The sequence below is a fragment of the Arachis duranensis genome, chromosome 4 (assembly GCF_000817695.3).
Source record: "Arachis duranensis cultivar V14167 chromosome 4, aradu.V14167.gnm2.J7QH, whole genome shotgun sequence".
NCBI classification, from domain to species: Eukaryota; Viridiplantae; Streptophyta; class Magnoliopsida; order Fabales; family Fabaceae; genus Arachis; species Arachis duranensis.
In genome coordinates this window covers 75,261,426-75,276,437 of record NC_029775.3, presented here as the reverse complement: position 1 = coordinate 75,276,437, position 15,012 = coordinate 75,261,426, and the positions used below count along the sequence as shown (strand labels likewise).

General features: G+C 36.1%; 1 non-coding gene across 1 annotated transcript; it reads right to left on the bottom strand.

Moving 5' to 3' along the window:
• Positions 1-374: 374 nt before the first annotated feature.
• Positions 375-482, bottom strand: LOC127747284 (small nucleolar RNA R71). Its single transcript, XR_008009084.1, has one exon. It is a non-coding gene; the product is annotated as a small nucleolar RNA R71 (small nucleolar RNA).
• Positions 483-15,012: the final 14,530 nt, after the last annotated feature.

Genomic DNA, 15,012 nt, shown 5'->3' with positions numbered 1-15,012 from the left:
ATAATCCAAGGAAGACTCTTAGTGATTTTGCTACTCCCACCAGTGATAGTTGTGGAAATAGTATAGTGAGGCCTAATGTGCAAGCAAATAACATTGAATTGATGCCTTCACTCATTCAATTGGTGCAACAAAATCAATTCGGTGGTAGTCCTCAAAAAGATCCAAACTTGCACATATCTAGCTTCTTATTAATATGTGATACAGTAAAGAGTAATGGAGTTTCTCCCAAAACCATCAAGCTAAGACTCTTCCCATTCTCTCTAAGGGATAGAGCCAAATAGTGGCTCGAAACTCAACCCTTGGATAGCATAGCAACTTGAGAGGATTTGGTTAATAAATTCTTAATCAAATTCTTTTCACCACAAAAGTTGGCCAAACTAAGACATGACATTCAAATCTTCACTTAAAAGGAAGGAGAATTCCTCTATGAAACTTGAAAAAGATACAAGGAGATGTTGAGAAAGTGCTCTCATGATATGTTTTCCAATTGGTTACAACTTTAAACATTCTATGATAGATCTCCCAAGCCTCAAGGACATTGTGTGAATCATCAGCGATGGATTCTTTACATAGAAAGATAGCCGAGGAAGCATTGAAATTAATTGACATAGTGGCCAACAATCAATACATGTACTCAACCGAAAGAATAATAAAAAGAAGGGTAATAGAGTTGAGCACCATGGATTCACTTTTGGCATAAAACAAGATGATGTCTCAACAAATCTCTTCACTTACAAAACAATTGGATCACATGCAAGCATCTGCAGTGAAAACATGTTATTGTTTGTAACTTGTGTGGAGGAGCCTATAAGGATGAAGAGTGTGGGTTATTCAAGAAAGAGTAAGCATCAATGGAGCAAGTAAATTACATGAAAAACTTCTCAAGGCTACCACAAAATGACCCATTCTCTAAAATTTACAACTCTGGATGGAAGAACCACCCCAATTTAAGTTGGAAAAATCAAGAGCTAAAAAATCTTAATGCACCCCATGAACAACAATCTCCTCCCATACAACCACAAATTCACCAAAGGCTTTTTTCTCTTGAGAATGCCATAGAGAAGCTATCTGAGAATGCTTTTATCATTCTAGGAAGATCATTTCTAGCTACTAGAAGAGCCATTATTAGTCATGTTGAGGGTACATAATGAGCAATTAGTCTTTAATGTCTTTAAGATCATGCACCATTCAAATGACACAGAGAGATGTGTGAAGATTAATTCAATTGATCCAAGTATCCAAGAAACCCCTAATAAAATGCCTATGAAAGTTTAAATTTCATGCTTGAAGGGAAGAGGAGAAGTAGCAGTGATACTACTGATGGAAGACACAATCATCAAAGAAGAGAAAAGGGACAAAATTTAAGACTACTTCTCTGGGTACCAACAAAACCCCTCTTGAGGTTAAGCGTGCATCATCAAGTAAGGAGGAAGGAAAGACTCTAAAGAAGACTAAAGGATGGAAAAACAAGGTAATCCCCAAAAGAGATTTTGAACTAGGATAAAAGAGTGCTACAATTCCATCCATCACATGGATATTTCCAGAAAAATCCAACAGATGGTCAAGGCCCTACACAGTAAACAAAATTCTTTTCCTTGAACACATTGAGCTCATAGATGAAGGCAAGGAATTCAAGTTCACAGTGAGAGGGGAGGAGTTAAAGTACCATGTTCCATTCCCACCATAAACAAGAGCAACACATCAAGCTTGTGACGTTAAAAGAGCGCTTATTGGGAGGCAACCTAGTCATTAGTATCCTTTATTTTAGTATGGTTTAATTTGTTTTGTTATTTATATATGCTCATGCATACATTACTTTTATAAATAATCATGATCATTCAACATAACTTCACCATCCAATTTTTTTCTTTATTGCTTAAGGACAAGCAACCACTCTAATTTTGATATTAGAGGCTACGTGAAACATAGCCTAGAAGAACAAAAGAAGATACAAGAGGGAGATAACTTTGTCTTTGATATTTAATTCCTCATATCTTATATCTATTTTCAGTTGATAATCAAGATTCTATTCCTCCTCATATCACCTTATTTTTTGAAATTACTTGTACCCAATATCCTTAAACATGTAACATAGAGCTTTTGAATGAAAAAGTTAAAGAAAACTTTTAAATTTTGGGGTAAGTAAGATTAAGAAAAGTAAAAGTATGATAGTATTATTATATATTGGGTTACATGTTTGTGAAAACTTACATGGAGAGTTCGAAGACATGGAATAAAGTTTAGAGAAGTATTATAGAGATTATCAAAAATCTATAAAACCAAGAAGCAGAAAAAAAAGAAAAAAAAAAGAAAAGAAAACGAAGAACTAGAGAAAGGCCCAAGGCTCTGAACATCAATGACTGGAAAGGATAAAAAAGAAATAAAACTCAAAGAATTCCTAGTTAAGTGCTTGTGGTGTTGCTATGTCAAAGAGAGACTTGAGTGAGTAAATTCGAGGGGTGCTTCATCACCTGATATCTTGGATCAACTGGTTTGGAAGTATCGATTAAAAAGCTACTCTAAAGAGCTACCTTGAGATAGAACATTTAGAGTGAAGCTAAGAGAAAATACCCTTAATAAGAAGAAAAAAAACTCAACAAAAGAAAGAAAGGGGAAAGTTGTCTTGAAGATGAATACTTATAAAAAGACCTCTACAAATTCCTAAGTTCTAAGACTCTCAATTATAAGCCTAAAAAGCACTAAGACCCACTTGTGATCACACAATTCAGAATTAATCCCACTCTCACTTGATCACTTCACTCACTGAAACTTCATGGAACAATTCTTCAACTCACTCCACTTAGAAAATTCTTTTGTGCATAGTTCTTGTTTTGCTTGGGGATAAACAAGATCTTAAGTTTGGTGTTGGGATGCATGAGCATCTTTAGTTGTTTTTCTTTATCATTCCTTTCAATAAAGTTAGTAATTTTCTCATTATAATTGAGATTCTTATGACTTAATTGATTTTATGTGGAGTTGTTTTGAGATTTGATATATTTAGGATATTGTTAAAAGATTTTAGGCAAGACCAAAGAAAAAGAGGAACAAGCAGCGAAGCCCCAGAAAAGTGTAACGCTTTCAAAGAGAATTTGTAAATGCTATCAATTCTAACCTCTTTATGCTCAAGCAAGCATAACTTGAGTTATAGAGGTCCAAATGAGGCAGTTCTAGTAGCGTTAGAAATCTAACATCTAGAGTTTCAAAACGATATGCATATCTCTATAGTAGACATTCATTTTGAGCCACACATGACCAATATATTTCAGCTCATAAAAATAACACCCCAAGAAAAAAAGGGTATGGCATGCCAAGCTTAAAACAGGTGTGTAACGCCTTTAAAGAGGGCCAAGGCATGGCCTGGCACGCCCAAACCTCAAGTGCCATATTGGGCCAACTCCTAGGGAACCATGCAAGCTTAAAAACACCTCTAGGAACCAATGGAAGATTGCACCACGCCCCTCCATGGAGTGCCATGCCAAGCAAGAAGCTACCTCCCAGGCATGATGGCGTGCCATGCTCAAGCCTTCCAAGTGCCACGCCCTCCCAACGGTGTGCCATGCTAGGATCAAGACACCTCCGGAGACTCCTCCAAGGCAAAGGCATGCCACACTATGCCCAAGTGCCATGCCAGGTTCAAATCTCAACCTCCACACGAAGGTGTGCCACGCCAAGCATTCCAAGTGCCATGCCAACTTCACCAAGTGGCACGCCAGGCCAAAGCTCAGGAAGTCTTTAGGGAAGCCACTACAAGGGCGTGTCATGCCAAGTCCATCAAGTGCCACTCCAAGTTCAACACTTCACCTAAGTGTCATGCTACTTCACCTAAGTTCAAGACTAATTGCAAGGCCCGTGATTTCACTCCAAGTAATGGCCAAGTTTTAAATTTCAATTACAAGGAGAAGATCACTTTTAGTTTAGATTGATTAGGAAAGATTTTATTTGATTCTATTTTGAATTTAAAAGTTAGGTTTAGGTTAGAAAATAAATAAGTCCAAGGAATTCCACCGAAGGACATCCCAGTTTAGCTTACCTTAGCTTATCTAAATTTTAATCTCTATTTTTGGTTTTCTGCATCATGAGCAACTAATTCTCCTCTGTTCAACTTTTCATGGATTATTAATATAAGTGTTTATTTTATTTTGAGGTTTATGTTTTGATCTATTTTATTTTTGAGTTTTCATTCTTCATCCCTAAATATTAGAATTGTTAGAAAATATTTTAACTATATTTTAGATTCTAGTATTACTTTGGGAAATTTAATATTAGAATTAGGTTGAAAACTCTTTCACATTACTTTTTAAGCTTAACTAGGAATAGTGTTTTAAAAAGTGTACGACTTTATAATTCTCATAATCTTTAATTGGTTTAGAACTAGCTTGAATAAGTGACATATAATTCGACCTAGGATCACTTTTGAATTTTATGTGAATATAAATCATAATTGTGCATAACCACTTTTCTTAAATAATTGACTAAGGAATTAGTGATTAATTGGGTTAAAAAGAAATTGAATTGCCAAGAATTTAGAATTTAATTATTTATAATTTGTCGTGAATTGATCTTTGCATGGCTCAAAATAAATGAATACAAGGATTGTTTTCCTAAAGTGTGAATATCTCCAAAACCTTAACATTCACATCATTATTATTTTTTTATCTAATTACTTTACTTATTTACTTTGCCTCTGTTACACATTTGAATTCTCTGAATCCTTTGTTTTAATTGTCTATTTAGTAGTTGTTGCACGGAAATTAACGCCGCACAATTGAACCAGCAAGTGCACTGGGTCGTCCAAGTAATACCCGAGGTGAGTCAGGGTCGATCCCATTTGGATTGTTGTTTTGAAGCAAGCTACGGACACCTTGTAGATCTTAGTCAGGCGATTAGAAAAGATAGTTTGTTGAAATAAATGCATAAAACATAAATAGGAATAAAATTACTTAATTTGAGTGAAATTAATGATAAGAGAACGACTGAAGCTTCGAAGATGCTTCATTCTTCTGGATCAACCTTTGCTACTGTCTTTCTTCAACTATGAGTGATTCCTTCCATGGCAGGCTGTAAGTGATCAACGCCGTACGGTCGTGGCCGCTGAATCTTCCTCTCTCAGGCCGAACGCCAGGTTTAGTGTGCCCCCAATCTGAAGGAGGGGTGAAGCTCCTGTAGTTCATTCCCATGATGATCCTACTCAAAATGTCACAGACAATGTTGAATCTTCCGGATTAGAGAATGCTGCACCTTTGGTTCTGGCCTCTACCACGAAGACCGTAATCTCCCCATCCCTCGGCTGAACTGGTGTCTCGAGAAGTCCCCAACGAGGTCGTGGATTAGCCGTCTAAGAGATGTATAATCAAGCTGGTGGTTCAGTGATCTCTGGTTAGGACTCACACTGAACCCATGTAGAATGAAGATGATTGTCACGGATCACCCCATTCATCAGTTTGAAGGATGAAGATACATCTTAGAATAGAGTCACACACGAATTGAATAGAACAATAGTACTTTTTTTTAATCCATGAAAATCAGCAGAGCTCCTAACCTTAACCTAGGAGGTTTAGTGACTCATGCTGATAGAAAAATACAATGGTAAACATGAAAGTGGGCAAGAGTCCTCTAACAAGGGTGAACTCTTGTCTATATATACTAATCTAATGACTAAGGATTACAGAAATATGATAAACTAAGTTGATAGTGCAAAAATCCACTTCTGGGGCCCACTTAGTGAGTGTTTGGGCTGAGCTTGAGTGTCTCCCACGTGCTAGTGTCCTTTAGGGGCATTGAACACTTGCTAGGGACCCCCTTTTGGGCATTGAACTCCAGTTGCTCCCTTGTGGGTGCTGGACCCCAAGAATAGGGCTGGTGGCTGGCGTTGAACACCAGTTTTGGGCCTTCATTTTTTAAACAAGGTATAAACTATTGTATATTTCTGGAAAGCCCTTGATGTTAGCTTTCCATAGCCATTAAGAGCACGCCATTTAAACCTCTATAGCTCTAGAAAAGCTCTATTGAGTGAACAAAGGTCAGATCCTGACAACATCTGCAGTCCTTTCTCTGCTTCTAAATCAGACTTCTACTCAAGCTCCTCAATTTCAGCCAGAAAATACCTAAAATTGCATGAAAACACACAAACTCAAAGTAAAATCCAAAAATGTGAATTTTGCACTAAAACCTATGAAAACTTAATAAAACTTAAACAAAACATACTAAAAACTATATGAAAACAATGTCAAAAAACGTATAAAATATCCGCTCATCAGTAGTAATCAATTAAGTATTGCTTGCTCAGTCTATTAATCCTCATGGAAACGATATTCACTCACCATAGTATTACTTGATATGATTCAATGCACTTGCTGAGTTAGTTTTTACACCATCAGTATGGTATTATTTTATATATTTTATTGTGCTTTTCTCTTCCTGTGCAATTGAACATATTTTACTATGTTATTTTATTTTTATTTTTTAGCTATAATTGTATAATATATGTCATGAAATGGTTAGAGATGATTGATCCCGAAAAGATCAACAAAGAAAAATATACATAGAAGAACTGGAAAAAAGTAAGTTGATCGTTACAGATAGGAATATGCTTCACTGGTTCTCTTTGACAAAATGAATAAATTGATAGATCAAGTGATTTCAGAATCTGAAGCCGTAAGACTCTCCAAGGCATCTGCTTTAGTATCAAGCCCTTTCTGTAAATTATTATTAGGAAATATAGAAAGTACATTGGTTGAATATTATAAACTTTCAATACTGTTAAGAATTCCTAGTGTTCTCAATTGATATTAAATTCTTTGGATATTGTTCAATTAAAAAAAAACACAACTTTTTCCTCTTTGTAAATATCACAGTTCTAAAAATCGAACCAGATCGACCGGTTCAACTGGGTTAATAGAAAACCAATCATCCGGCCGGTTTAGTTGCAGGAAGATCTCCTCTCCACTCATCATTTCTCGATCGTCATTTCTTTGAGCTCAGTCTCTCTGTCTTTGTCCCAAGCTCAACGACCCTCTTCAAGATCTTTCTTGTTCTCTGTCCGAGCTCACTTCGGTTCCTCCATCGCGGTAGTTCCTATTCTTCCATCTCCGTCACTTGCCTTCCTCCCTTGCCGCTGGTAAGCACTGCTGCTTGAAATTATTTTTTCTTGTTTTATAATTTGTACTTTTGTTAATAATACCGAGTTGCTGATTTCTAGATTTTGTTAATACTTATGTTAATAATACTGGGTTTACTAATAGTTAATATTAATTTTGTTAATTTTTGTTTGTTCTGAGTTGTTGATTTTCTAAAATAATGGTTCAATTAAATGATTATGATAATAATTTGTTGCTGAGTTAATTTGTCTGAGCTAATTTTGTTTCTGTTTATTTGTTTAGATTACCTAATATGGAGACATTAGAATACTTAATGATGATTATAATTTGTGATGAATAGTGGCTTTGATTAGTTAAAAATTTGTTTGTTAATGTTGTTTATTTTAGTGGTAGAACATTATGTGTTTGTAATTTATGTATTTTTTTAATTATAAACTTTGATGCTTGAAGTTGTTTGTGAATCTCTAATGTCAAATTATGGATAATTTATTATGCAAAATTGTAAAATTTTGAATTTTATTAATTTAAAAATTATTGAATTTAAATATTTAAAATTATATATATTAAATTTTTTATTTTTTATTTTATATTTAATTAAACCAATTGAATCCTGGTTAGACCATTAAACCAATTACTCTACCAGTTCATCGATCGATTCGTTTCTCGCAACTATTGCTTTTGATAATCTCCATTGCCATATTAGACTTCAATCGAAATATTTATATGGTATTGCAATCCCCTATTTATTTCAATGAATCTAGGTTTCATATTTATTTACTAAATATATTGAACAAACAACACCAGCACAAAAAATTTGTAAACATTGCCACCTAAAACAATTTACCACGATATAATTGCAGAAACTAATTGAAAAACCAAAAGTGACTATCGAATAAACACAGTAACACTGAAAGTAATAAAATCTATCACTATAAATTCATTAACATAAGACATAATTCGAAAAGAAAAACATTCAAAGAATAACACCGAAATTCGATCTCAACACCGAATGTCATCCATATAATCACCGAAAATACTATCTTATTGCATTAAATCTTTGAATTGATAATTTATAATTTTTCCATGATAAAGGCTAAAATTTGGTTGCGTCATTGATCCACCATATAAAAGGTTTAACTACAAAAAGTAAAGCATATATTAGCACAAGTATTAATATGTACAAACACAATTTTACCTAATCAAAGAACATCAATTTTATCTCACTTAGAGATTTTTTTCTTTTTCTATGCTGTATTTGAAATCTATTTTTCAATATTTGATCCGAATCTATTTTTGAAATGTCTTCTTATTCTTATATGTGATGGGCTTTGAAGGTCATTAATCTCATCCAATAAAGCATCTTCATGTGATAAGAAACATTTTCCTTTACTTTTGGCTTTATATTCTTCTATCTCAGCCATTACATTATCATAAGCGCGGTATAGAATCATAGTCAACTCCTTAGATTCTGATACAAATTCACAAATATTATGTGAGCGAAATACTAAATCATCAAATTTTCTACTTCTTGGCTCCAATAAAGGCTCATCATAGCTACTCTTGATATGAGTTTGCCTCCTTTTCACATTCTCTCTCAAATGTTCTAATATATACCTCAGTACCACTTTATTTACTCGCTCAAAGTTTAACACACTCAAACAATGACAACACAATATACCTCTTGACTCAAAGAATAAGCATTGAGGTAGCACGAATCCCCACACTTTCATACTATTGTATCAGCAAGTGTACTGGGTCATCCAAGTAATACCTGAGCGAGTCAGGGTCGATCCCACGGAAATTATGATTTGAAGCAATCTATGGTTATCCTGCAGGTCTTAGTCAGACAGATCAGAAGATTGTAGAATTATGGAGTTTAGGATTTTTAATTGCATAAAAAGGAATAAATAAAAAGAGTAATTAGAATTCAGAAGTTGTGTAAACTATGAAAAGAGAATGGTTAAGAGTTGGAGTTGCTTAGTCTTTCTGAATTAATTCTGGTAGTACTATCTTCTCTACTTGTGAATTATCTCTTATATGGCAGGCTGTATGTGATCAACACCATGGGCCGTGGTCATTGATCTCCTCTGCTACAGATTGAACGCCGTTGGCCGTGGTCATCCAATCTGGCAAACGGTGAAGCGCTATCAAGTCATTCTCCTGGCGATCCTACTTAAAATGCCACAGACAAGGTCGAATCTTCCGGATCAGAGAACGATGCTTCTTTGGATTCTAGCCTATACTACGGAGACCCTAATCTCCCCAGAAATCGGCTGAAGTGGTGTCTCGAGAAGTCCCCAACAAAGTCGTGGATTAACCGTCTAAGGGATGTAAAAACATAGCTGTTGGCTCGTGCTTTCCAGTCACGTATTCACACGAACCCAAGTAGACGCAGGTGTTTGTCAGGCACGTTCATCTTAGTGTGATGAACAAAGGTAATTTGTCATATCATATTATTCACCACGATGAAGGTTGGATATACATCTTAGACACAGATCAAACACGGATCGGAAAAGAAATAGTAATACTTTTATTAATTCATAGAACTCAACAGGGCTCCTCCCCTTATCCTAGGAGGTTTCGAAACTCATACTGAGGTAAAATACATTGATGAAATGTGTATGATGGTAAAAGTGATGTAAAGTCTCGAATAACATGAATTAAATCCCTTAAATACTAAACTAATGACTAGTAAGGGTAAAACAGTATTTTTAGTGCAAAAATTCACTTCTGGGGCCCACTTGGTGAGTGTTTGGACTGAGCTTTAATGAGATCCATCTTCTATGAGGTCTTTTGGGTGTGGAACACCAGCTATGAAGTCCTCTCTGGGCGTTTGGACATTGGGCTTTGCTCCTTGGTCGCTGGACACCAGAAAGGGGGCAGGAAGCTGGTGTTGGACGCCAGTTTTGGGCCTTCTAATTCGGAAAAACATATGAATTATTATACATTGATGAAAAGCTCTGAAAGTCAGCTTTTTAGAGCCGTTGAGAACGCTCCATTTGGACTTCTCTAGCTCTATAAAATCTCTTCCGAGTGCAAAGAGGTCTGATTTGGACAGAATCTTCAGTGCTTTCTCTGTCTCTGAATCAGACTTCTGCTCTAGCTCCTCAAATTCTACCAGAAAATACCTGAAATGGTACAAAAACACACAAACTCAAAGTAGAATCCAAAAATGTGAATTTACCACTAAAACCTGTAAAAACTTAATAAAAGCTAAATAAAACATATTAAAAACTACATGAAAACTATGCCAAAAAGCGTATAAAATATCCGCTCATCACAACACCAAACTTAAACTGTTGCTTGTCCCCAAGCAACTAAAAATAAAATAGGATGAAAAGAAGATTAGGATGCAATAAATCTCTGAGTTTCCAATGAAGCTCAGTTTCAATTAGATGAGTGGGACTTAGTAGCTTTTTGCTTCTGCATAGTCTTGGCATCTCACTATCCATTGAAAATCAGAATGGCTGGCATATTTAGGAACTTTGAATCCAGATGATATTATTGACTCTCCTAGTTAATATCTTTTTTATTCTTGAACATAGCTTTCAGAGTCTTGGCCGTGACCCTAAGCACCTTGTTTTCTAGTATTACCACCCGATACAATAATGCCACAGACATTTTAATTAGGTGAACCTTTTCAGATTGTGACTTAGCTTTGCTAGAGTCCCCAGATAGAGGTGTCCAGAGTTCTTAAGCACACTCTTTTTGCTTTGGATCATGACTTTAACTGCTCAGTCTCAAACTTTTCACTTGACACCTTCACGCCAAAAGCACATGGTTAGGGACAGCTTGGTTGACCCGCTTAGGCCAGGATTTTATTCCTTTAGGCTCTCCTATCCATTGATGCTCAAAGACTTGAGACCCACCCTTGCCTTTTGGTTTAAAGGGTTATTGGCTTTTTCAATTTGCCTTCCTTTTCTTGCATTTTTGGGCAGTAATGGATTTTTTTGCTTTTTATTTTTTTCTTTTTCTTTTTGCCATTTTTTTCGCATGCATTAATTTTTCTTTTGCAACATGCTTTTTTTTCTTTTTTCTGCTTTTTTCTTGATTCAAGAATCAATTTCTAGATTTTTCAGATTATCAATAATATTTTTCCTTCTTCTTCATTCTTTCAAAAGCCAGCATCATAAAATTCAACTTCAAACATGCACTGTTTATTCACATATTTAGAAACTAAAGCAATGCCACCACATCAAAATAATTAACTATTCTTTATTGGAAAGCTAAAAAATTTATGCATTTTTATTTCTTCTAAAAAAATCTACTATTTTATTCATATTTAATGATGATAAGAGGAATAATTTATAGCTAATTGGAAAATTTAAAAGCTAATTAATTACTACTAATGCTTATGTAACTCTAAAATTTAAAAGACCTAAAATAAAAATAAAAATAAAAGACTTAAATGCTACTAGTAATCATGCAAATCTAAATCAGGATGGAAATACGTGAGACAGGAATAGGAATAGTCATAAAGTTAAAACTCAACAACCTTCAGTTTGGGGGATGCTGGTTTCTTCAGGCTGTGGGGCGCATGGCTCTTCAACTTGAGAGGTAGTGGGCTCTTCATGGGAGAGCTTCTGGCACTTCAACTCCTCAATTTCACGCCCCTACTTCGCTTGCTCCTTGATCAGTTTGCAAATCATGCTAGTATGATCTTTCTGCTCCTCTCTAAGCTTATCTAAAGTGCTTTGTAAGTGTATTACAGACGCCTTCAGCTGTTTCCATTACTCCATTGGAGGGATCTCTTGGGAAGGCTCAGGTGCTTTCCTTTTGAGGTCATCATCTTCTATCTTGGAGCTATCCATCACCTGCTTGGTGATTACTTTTTCCACTGGAATAAAGCTGTCCACTTGGATCAGAACCTTAGCCTCTTGACGTGGGCGAAAGATGAGATTTGGATAAGCCAGCATGGCCCTTGTGGAATCGCTATTTGATAGCTTGTAAATCTCACTGGGGATTATTTGGTGGACTTCCACCTCATTCCCTATCATGATGCAATGAATCATCACAGCTCTTGCAATATTGACTTCAGAGCGGTTACTTGTGGGGAGTATAGAATGGCCAATAAAGTCTAGCCATCCTCTAGCAACAGGCTTGAGGCTGGCTCTCTTTAGCTGGCATGGCTCCCCTTTTGTATTCTCAATCCATTGAGTTTTGGACATGCATATATTCTCTAGGACTTGATCCAGCTTTTGGTTGGCTACAACCCTTCTGTTGTATGACTCACGGTCATCTTGTTGCAGAGGTAGTTTGAAGATCTCTCTTACCTTGTCCAGGTGAAAATACATGATCTTCCCCCTAATCATAGTGCGAAAGGTATGGAGGGCTGTTTTGTCTTCCTTTTGCTTATCTTCCATCCATAGATTTGCAGAGAATTCATGGATCATGTTGTACCCAACATTCAACTAAGGATCAACCAGAATCTCTCAGCCCCTCCTTCGAATTCGCTCTTGGATATCTGGGTATTCTTCTTCTCCAACGTTGAATCCCACTTCAGGGATTACTAGCCTTTTACTTATTATCTTGTGATAATGTTCTTCATGTTGTTTGGTGAAAAATTGAACAGGTTTGAAAATAGCTGTTGAGTTGTCTTCTTTCTTGTTCTTTGGGGTGGTCTACTTTTTGGAGCCATAGGATTGAATTCTTGATGAGAGAACAGGGCTCCTACCACACCAAACTTAAAAATTTGCTTGTCCTTGAGCAAAAAGTAAGACGGGAAGAAGTAGAAAAGAGAATAGAAGAGAGAGAGAGGGGAGAATTCGAATGAGAGGTGGTGAGTGAGGGAGGGGGCACGGTCACACATATATATAGGGAGGTGGGAGGGATTTTCAAAAATAATCATGAATAAAAGATAAAGATTTTTGAAAAAGTTAAAAAAGATAAGTTGTTAAATTTAAAAGAAAAAAAGATTTAAAGAGGATAGAAAAGGCATTAAAGACAAGATAAGAAGTATGAAAAGAATTTTAAAGTTTAATAAAATATATGAACAAGATAAAAAAAGATTTTGAAAACAAGTTGTAAAAGATATGAAATTTTGAAGAGGATTAAAAAAATTTTGAAAAAAAAAGTGTTTTAATTTTGAAATTAAATTGAAATTGAGATATTTGAACAAGATTTGATTCAAAAATCAAAGAACTTTTGAAATTAAATTGGAAGAAGATGAGTTGAATCAAGATAAGATTGAAAATTTGACGTGATCTCCATGCTGTCTGGCTGGCGTTTAAATGCCAGCATTTAACGCCAGAGTATTGCCCCCTCTTGGGCATTAAACGCCCAGCCAGGGCCTCCTGGCTGGCGTTTAACGCCAGGCTTGCTGTCTCCATGGGTGTTTGAATGCCCAATTGCCACCCTATTCTGTTTGCTGTTCAGCATCTTTCTGTCTCTATTTAAGCACTGTGCATGATCACTAGCATTAAAATTAACTTAAAACATAATAAAAAACTTATTAACAAGAAAATTAATTAAAATAGAAGTAATTAGAGGATTAATAACATAGAAGGAATCACTGGGTTACCTCCCAACAAGCGTTTTTTTAATGTCTTTAGCTGGACTTTATTGTACTTAACTTAGTAACAGTATTGAGCCTCTTGGCTCTATATCTCCTTCAAGGTAATGCTTAATTCTCTATCCATTGATAGTGAACCTTCTTTCTTTACCTTGGAGTTCTATATGCCCGAAAGGTGATACACTAGTAATCACAAATGGTCCAGTCCAACGGAAATTGAGTTTCACAGGGAACAGTTTGAGTCTTGAGTTGAAGAGCAGGACTTTCTGTCCTGGTTCAAAGACTTTGGAAGCTAACTTCCTGTCATGCCACCTTTTTGCCTTTTCCTTATAGATCTTTGCATTTTCAAATGCTTCTAAGCAGAAGGTTGAGAAATCTACTAGCCCAATAAGCTTTGTGTTCTAGTTCCACTGGCAAATGACAAGACTTCCCATATACCAACTGATATGGTAAAGTTCTAATGGGGGTTTTGAAAGTTGTTCTGTATGCCCACAGAGCATCATCAAGCTTTCTAGCCCAATCCTTTCTAGAGGCACTTACTGTCCTCTCTAAGATTCGCTTTAGTTTTCTATTTGAGACTTCAGCTTGCCCATTCGTTTGGAGATGATACTGTGTTGCTACTGGCTAACTCCGCAACAATTTAAGACAGAATCCAACTGTCTATTGCAGAAATGAGTTCATCCATCACTACTTTGGTGTCATTAGTGGGTGTTGTTATTGCTTCAACCCATTTAGACACATAATCTACTCCCACAAGGATGTAGATGTTTGAGTATGAAGGCGGGAATGGTCCCATGAAATCGATGCCTGGTGCACGAAATTGTGATCAATACTTTTCACAACTCAATTAATCCCCGGTGATGAACCCAAGAACTTGGTGTTCAATACCATGGCATAAACACAACTTCGCACAACTAACCAGCAAGTGTACTGGGTCGTCCAAGTAATAAACCTTACGCGAGTAAGGCTCGATCCCACAGAGATTGTTGGTATGAAGCAAGCTATGGTCACCTTGTAAATCTTAGTCAGGCAAACTCAAATGGTTATGAATGATGAATAAAACATAAAGATAAAGATAGAGATACTTATGTAATTCATTGGTGGGAATTTCAGATAAGCGTATGAAGATGCTTGGTCCCTTCCGTCTCTCTGCTTTCCTACTATCTTCATCCAATCCTTCTTACTCCTTTCCATGGCAAGCTGTATGCAAGGGTTTCACCGTTGTCAGTGGCTACCTCCCATCCTCTCAGTGGAAATGTTCAACGCACCCTGTCACGGCACGGCTATCCAGCTGTCGGTTCTCGATCATGTCGGAATAGAATCCAGTGATTCTTTTGCGTCTGTCACTAACGCCCCGCCCTCAGGAGTTTGAAGCTCGTCACAATCATTCAATCATTGAATCCT